A 6,995-nucleotide genomic window follows, 5' to 3' on the forward strand; every position below is an offset into this window, starting at 1 on the left:
TTTTTTTTTTTTTTTTGGGGGGGGGGGGGGGAAGAGAGCTTTAATTGCAAGCTTTCAGGCACAAACTCCCTTCCTAAGTGCTGCATGTCAAAGGGAATTTTAACAGATGATGCCCAGACTCTGTAAGAGCATACTATGGAAAAACAAAGACATGGAGATTCAGAGGATATCCTTCTTTCTAATATGTCCATGTTAAACATGCATGAAGCCTGCTAGAGAGGGGCTCTAATTGACTGTTTGAGCAAAGAGACTTGGAAGGGCTGAGAGTTATAATGCTTCTGTGTGGCTCGCCCTCAAAACCAAATCTAGGGTAGCAAATCTCAGTTATGGATTTGTAAATCCCTCCCCTTCCACTGGGATGTAACGTACCCACTTGGGGTCTAAAACGCGGACACCTGAGATGCCGGAAAACTTTCAGGTAAGGAAACAGACCTACTTTTCAAACAGGAGCAACTTCAGTCTGCAGCATGTAGCCCCCAGGGCATGCAAGGCAATGCAGCTAGTTCCTTTTGACCATGAATGTTTGCATCCATCACTGTTTACATTTTTCAGGTTTATTCCTCTTAAGAGATGGAAAAAGCAACCTGATTGAGCAGTCTTGAATTGGACATGAAATCATGATAGTGATCAGCAGTAGGGTCAACACCTCTGCCATATCCTTCCTCGTTTCGTTCTGAAGGCACTAGTTCAATAGGAGCTCTAGAGCAGAGAGTCCCAGACTTTCTTGTTGTGTAACCCTTGCTCTAAAGGAAGAGCTTCATCTTCTGAATCACTGCTACCACTCCCTGCACGATCTTTGAGGTTTTTGCGGGGAGGGTTTTGGTCTTTTTGAGGTATCCCTTCCAAGCACTACCGAGACCTAAACCCGCTTAGCTTGTGAAATCTGATGAGATCACAGTCTGAAGTGAGGGGCTGCAAGACTTAATATTTTATGAGTTACAGCAATAACATTTATTTTGCCAAGGAGAATGGGAAAGGGGGAAGAGAGCAAGTGAGGGAGGTGGGGGAGAGGAGAGAAATAATTCATTAAAAGAATTCAGGCATAGAGAAGCCAGAAAGAAAGAAAAAAAAAGCCAGAACAGGGGGGGAAAAAAAGTTAAGCACAAGGGTCTGAAAATAGGTCAGAAACTTAAGTACGCATAACAGAAGGCAAACTGACAAATCACAAAGAGCTGAGCCTTTCAAAATGAGAAGAGATTACACTGCAATATGTACTTTGAAGAGTCCAATAACTCTACTGCAAACAACTGTCCTGGATATATTAGCAAGAGCTTCAAATGCTTGCAGTACTTAAAACACCGTTCCACATGACTTTAATGCAAACATGTTCTGTACATGGGGAAATGCTTATTCAGTACCTGGATATTAAAAATATCACAAACATCCTCATTTTTCTCTTTCACCAGGGGAAAAAAGCTCAGTCCTGAATTAGAAAAAGAAATGTTCAACTCCCTGCGCAGTAAGCCTGGAAAAAAAGAAAACACCCTATAGGTCTATCAAGATAACACAGTACATGGAACTTCTCCAGCTAATTTCATCTGATCTCATAGCTTTTAGAAATATTAATAAAGCCTTTCAACAGCACTGAGAAGTAGAGCAGAACTACATTTATTTTACAGTAGGAAAATGTGCAACTCAAGGCTACTATCTCTACAAGCGTGGAGCCCAGCCCTCGGCTAACCAGTGGAAAATTTCCTGTTGTACCAGTTATGGCAAGAGATTTTCCACTACCACAAAAAGTATGCTCTCTCACCTGCCAAGACTCAAATGAAAGACACTGTGCCATTCAGGGAAAGACCCAAAATAAGGACACCAAGAGGAGTAGTTCATGATGGAAAAGTAAATTCACTCCTGATAGATTTCATAGATTTCTAGGGTCGGAAGGGACCCATTAGGTCTATCGAGTCCAACCCCCTGCTCTGGGCAGGAAAGAGCGCTGGGGTTAAGTAACCCCAGCCAAGTGTTTGTCTAGTCTCCTTTGTGTAAATAATTTTCTATAATCTCAATTTCATGAGTTTTTTTAAATGTCAATGCCAAAAGAAGGGAGACCAAATCAGCATAGAGAATATAGGGTCTTGAGATCATAATGCTCGAGACAGCATGTTGCAAACCACTAGCCCAGGATAAAGCCAATTACCAACCTTCTACATAGCGTTGGCTCTAGCACCGGTTTCACTTGAATGGATTGAACTAGGCAACATTTTCTATATGGGCTTTTATACTGGTATGCAGCTGATTAAATCAGTTTAACTCAGAGCAGTAAAATGAGGGTCTACACATAAGCCTGCACTTGTTTAAGTGCATACAAATTAACGCCCTGTCTAGCTCTATCAGTTTAACAAAAGATGCAGGGTAGACCTCGGATTGGTCCAGAATTCCACATTTACAAACATCAGATGTGCCATGTGATAGTGACTGTAATAAACTATTTTTGTCTGATTAAATTTTTTACCATGGGATTATATAGCACATTACCACTCCTTAAGATCGAATCTCTCTAAGCAGCAATGGTCTTACATAAGCTTCAGTGCTTCATGTAAATTCCAAATTCTTCTCATGCTACAAAAAGGAGGATGGATGCAGAGGACACTGTTATCATCTTGCAGTCTGTGCTAAAAAGAGAAAAAAGTCCACCACACACTTAACACATCATTCTCAAGGCATGAAAACAGTAAAGATGACAAATTAGATTTGAAACAGAGTCATGTTTTGATAAGACAAATATGCAAAGCGCTCGCTCACTTTTGAAACACTTTATTTTTAAACATGCAACACCAGCTGATTACCAATTCATACACACGGTAACCCTTCTTCCTTTTGATTAAAAAGCCAACATGCATCATTATGTGATTGGGGTTTAGAGAAGCTCACAGTTAATCACAGAAATCAAATAAGGCCTTGGGGGTTTACCTTTTTAATAATCATTTAAACACATGCATACAATTTCATGAGTGAATTCTGCAACTTCATTCACAGACAATTAAAGAAATCAACATTTAAAAGTAGCACAGGAGAATGAGGCAAATCGCTGAGGAGGACAGCTGCACCAAGGACTCCTAATGCGGCAACTGGCCAGACAGTAAATTTATGACTAGGTATGATTCACTTTATTCCCTACAATTGCACATTCTTCCAGAGATTGTATCTCTGAAATTAGCCCCTCCAGTGCTAGTGAGAGCTTTATATTTTATATTTATTCAACCTTAAGGATTCCAAAAATACCTTACCACCTCTTATACTGCTTTGCACTGTCCCATTGCACAACCAATTTAATGCAGCCACTTCTGAGGACAGGCAATTAGCACCAGAGTGAACAAGAGTGGTGGGTAAGAATATTTTCCTAAGGACACAAGAGCAAATTCTTGCTCTAAGGAAACATTACAGAGGTTCTATAAAGTTCAGAGAAAGCAAATTGGGCTTTTCTTTTGATGTCTTATGACCAGGGAGCCAGGTTTTGCTTTCACCATAGAAAAGTGGGGAAAAGATACAGACTTGATCATTTTAAGGAAGAAAAAAAAAGCAGATTTTCTCTTTTTAAGGAGAAAAAGATGAGAGAAATAATGGGTTTCCCTTTGCAGGCTGGCAGAGTTCCAACCTGCAAGGGGCTGGGGGGAGCAGGAGGAGGACAATCAGGCAAGCGGCACCATGTGCATATGCACATGGACACATGCATGTGGCAGCCAGGCAGCATAGCAGCTCCTGCAGGTAAGTTGGGGAGAGGGGTGGATGGAGGCCCCCTATAGTGAAGGAGGGAGGCAGTTGGGCAGGGCTGGGGATGCTGTCCAGCTGGGGTGCTGCCTAGGGCTTGGGGGTCCAGGGCCCAGCCAGAGAGAGTGGGACAGAGCTGCAGACAGCTTGTCCGGTAGACAAAAGGGGCTGGCTCCATGGCACTGCGCGCACACCCCAGGGGAATTGGGGGGGGCATATGCCCCATAGATTTGTGCATGGGGTGGATGTAGGTGGGCAGCTGTGGACATGGGGGTCTCCACCCTGCTGCCCTTCCCCAGGGCCTCCATAGCCCAGCAGGTGGGACCCAGCACAGAATGGTGGGAAGAGTTGGTGCCACCACAAGGAACCCCATACCGCCATGGTGAGGTGCTCCCCGCCTGTCCAGCAGCAGCAGGGGGCAAAACTCTGCACCGCCACCCCTGCTAATGCTAGGCAGGGGGTGCAGGGCTCCTGCCACTGGCACCAAGCTTCCCCACCATGCCCTGTTCTGCCTTGCCCCATCCTGGCATGCCAGGTCCTACCTGCTGGGCCAGAGGCCCTGAAGGAAAGGTACCTGGGCAGGGAGTGCCAAGCCCACAGCCACCAGCCTGCAGCCACCCCCCACCCCTTATGGGCGGTTTCAGCTGTGCTAGCCATGGGGGGAAGGGAAGCTGGGCTCTGCTCCACTGCAGCTGCTGCTGCCTCATGAGCAGCAGCCAAAACTCAGGTGCTGCTGGGGGCTGTGGACCTGGGTCTCTGGCAGCTGGGGGCCCCCCCTCCGGCAGGACTGCAGAGAGCAGGGGGCAGTAGGAGCACCAGCAGGACCAGGGGGATGTGGCTTGGGAGTGAGAAAAAATGGCATGGGCAGGGCTGCTCAGTGCTACAAAGCAGGGAGGGGGGAGTCACAGCTGGACCCATGTCTTAGTGAGTAAAGGCGGAGCTCTGATTTTCCATGATTAAACCCCACCCCCCACCCCCCCCAAAAAAAAAACAAAACCAAAAGCCAAAGAATTTCTAGGCATTTAGAATTTGTTTTATTATAGTGATTGAGGCACTGGTAGTTTTCCAAATTGCTTTAAAATTGTAAATATATCAATAAAACATTGTGTTCAACTGATACACACACAAAACGGCATTTCATTTTAATTGCTGAAAAACATGGATGGGAGGAAGAGGGGGTTAAATCAGAGAAGTCATGAGTCTTAGACAGAGAAAACCAGGACCTCTGCTTATGACGTCTCCTACTCAGCCCTTGGTTACCAAGGCAATAACAAGTTGATCTTCCCAAGTCCCTTCCAGCCCTAATGTCTATGAAATCTATGACATTCAAGTTGGATGGAACAGCCCAAAGGGCACATGACTAGCGAGACCATTGTATAAACCAGTTCACAGAAAACATACCTTTCTGCTACAACCTTGTCCTCCCATCTTCTCGTTTGTCTAATCAATTCCCCTGTCATTTTGCTTAGGTCTCCACCGAGGTAAAGATGCAAATTTTCACCACAATAGTTACAGGGGTACATCCCTTAGAAAGGACATTTTCATTGAATAGACATGCATGAAGAAACAGTTTCTGCTGACCATTATATATATAGAAATAAGTCAGTGTTATAAGTTACAAACGTCCCCGAGGCGGGGAAAGGCACGTAAGCCTGGTTGGGAAAGCATGCTCCGTAGACTCGAGAGGTCCGGGTTAGTCTCGGTTCCACTATACAGAGGTCCTGTGCAAGGTTGGGCAGGCTACTTGATTGCTCCCTGCTTTTCTTCCTGGTGATGCTTCTTTTCTCCATACTATCAGTTTAGATGGGAATGGTCTTTGCAACGTGTGTCCAAGTTATACTAGAAGAACAGGGCCCCATGCTTAATTGAGCAGAATTGGGGGGCATGCTTAGGGGGAAAAAAATCCAAAAATCAGGGCAGCACTATGTTTAACTTTTTCGTGTGTGGTTTATTTATTTATTTGCCTTTATATATTCCTTCTTTTACTTTACATAAACCAAAAAAACCAAATTAAATTTAAAAAAAGCATTACTGCTCCTTATTTTCCTCCTTTGTTAATGCTTCTTTACCAAATAACTCTTCAAGTCAACTAGCTTTTCTTCCTGCCACTTAAAGGGAAAAAAAAGTCATGGTGAACCGATTTGCCAAAGGCTCACCCAGTAGTGGCATTATGTAGCTGTAACACTGCTGTGTAACAGTATAAACTATTTTCAGCCAGATACAGAACTCAAGGCAACTAATGATAGATAATGAAGCAAAATTTAGTTATTTATTTTCATTTCAAGAAAAATAAGTCTGCAACCAATCTACAACAAATCAGAAGAAATTGGCCTGGATTTGACTGAGAACATATGGATGGGCAGGTGCTCTCAGAAACCTGTATAAACTGTCAGGGTCAGATTGCAAGACAGTGTCATCTGCAGTTGTATGGCACCAACCAGCACAGAGGTGAGTCTACCACACAAGATTAAGTATTAAGTCAATCATCTAAAGGGGATACCTAGCATTAGAAGGTTTTCTCCACATACACAGATAGGCAAGCATTTCCTCAGGATTGCCAGTAATGGATGTGAAAACTGGGAGGGAGCACAGGATTAAGAATAAGGACATGGATATCACCTTGAATAACTGCTCACCTTGCTGCCTGGGATCTAGAGAGTGGGGACAGCTCCCTCCCCTTGCCTCTGGAGGCAGTAGTTAGCTTTGGAGAGGTGCTGGATTTCCTTATTCCTTCCCTCTCCTTGGGAGGGGCTGTCCTACCTGGCCTGACCTGCTTGCTTCTGCTGCCATAAATCTGAACAGATTAGAGGTACCACACTGCAGCCTCACGGAGGACATTTCCATTGAAGAGGTTTAATCCGTCCTCTACCAAAGTCAATGAAATACGTTTAAATGGCAATTTATCTACAAGATTAAGAGAATTAGCATTTTACTAAAATATTTGAAATATTTGATTTCCATTACGTGAAGTGTGGTTTGCAATCCTACTATTCCCTATGCCTCCTCCCCTTCTGCCTTATGGCTATGTTTAAAGTATTTAAACAATTATTAGTGCTACTGCTTTTTATAGGAAATTCAGTTTTATACATCACTCCACACAAGTTCCATACATGACTACTCCTTTACATTTCATTTTACAAGTATCATTTATTTACTACAAGACATTTTTGCCACTTTAAATTTTACTTTACCTGGGTAAGGAAGAAGGAAGAGATTGACTTGCTACTTTGTTCCTAATTTTTATTTTACCATCACTTTAAAATTAGGAGATTGTGGGGGGGGGGGGG

Source organism: Gavialis gangeticus, unplaced genomic scaffold (assembly GCF_001723915.1).
Source record: "Gavialis gangeticus isolate Ggan-Ray unplaced genomic scaffold, GavGan_comp1, whole genome shotgun sequence".
Taxonomy (NCBI): Eukaryota; Metazoa; Chordata; order Crocodylia; family Gavialidae; genus Gavialis; species Gavialis gangeticus.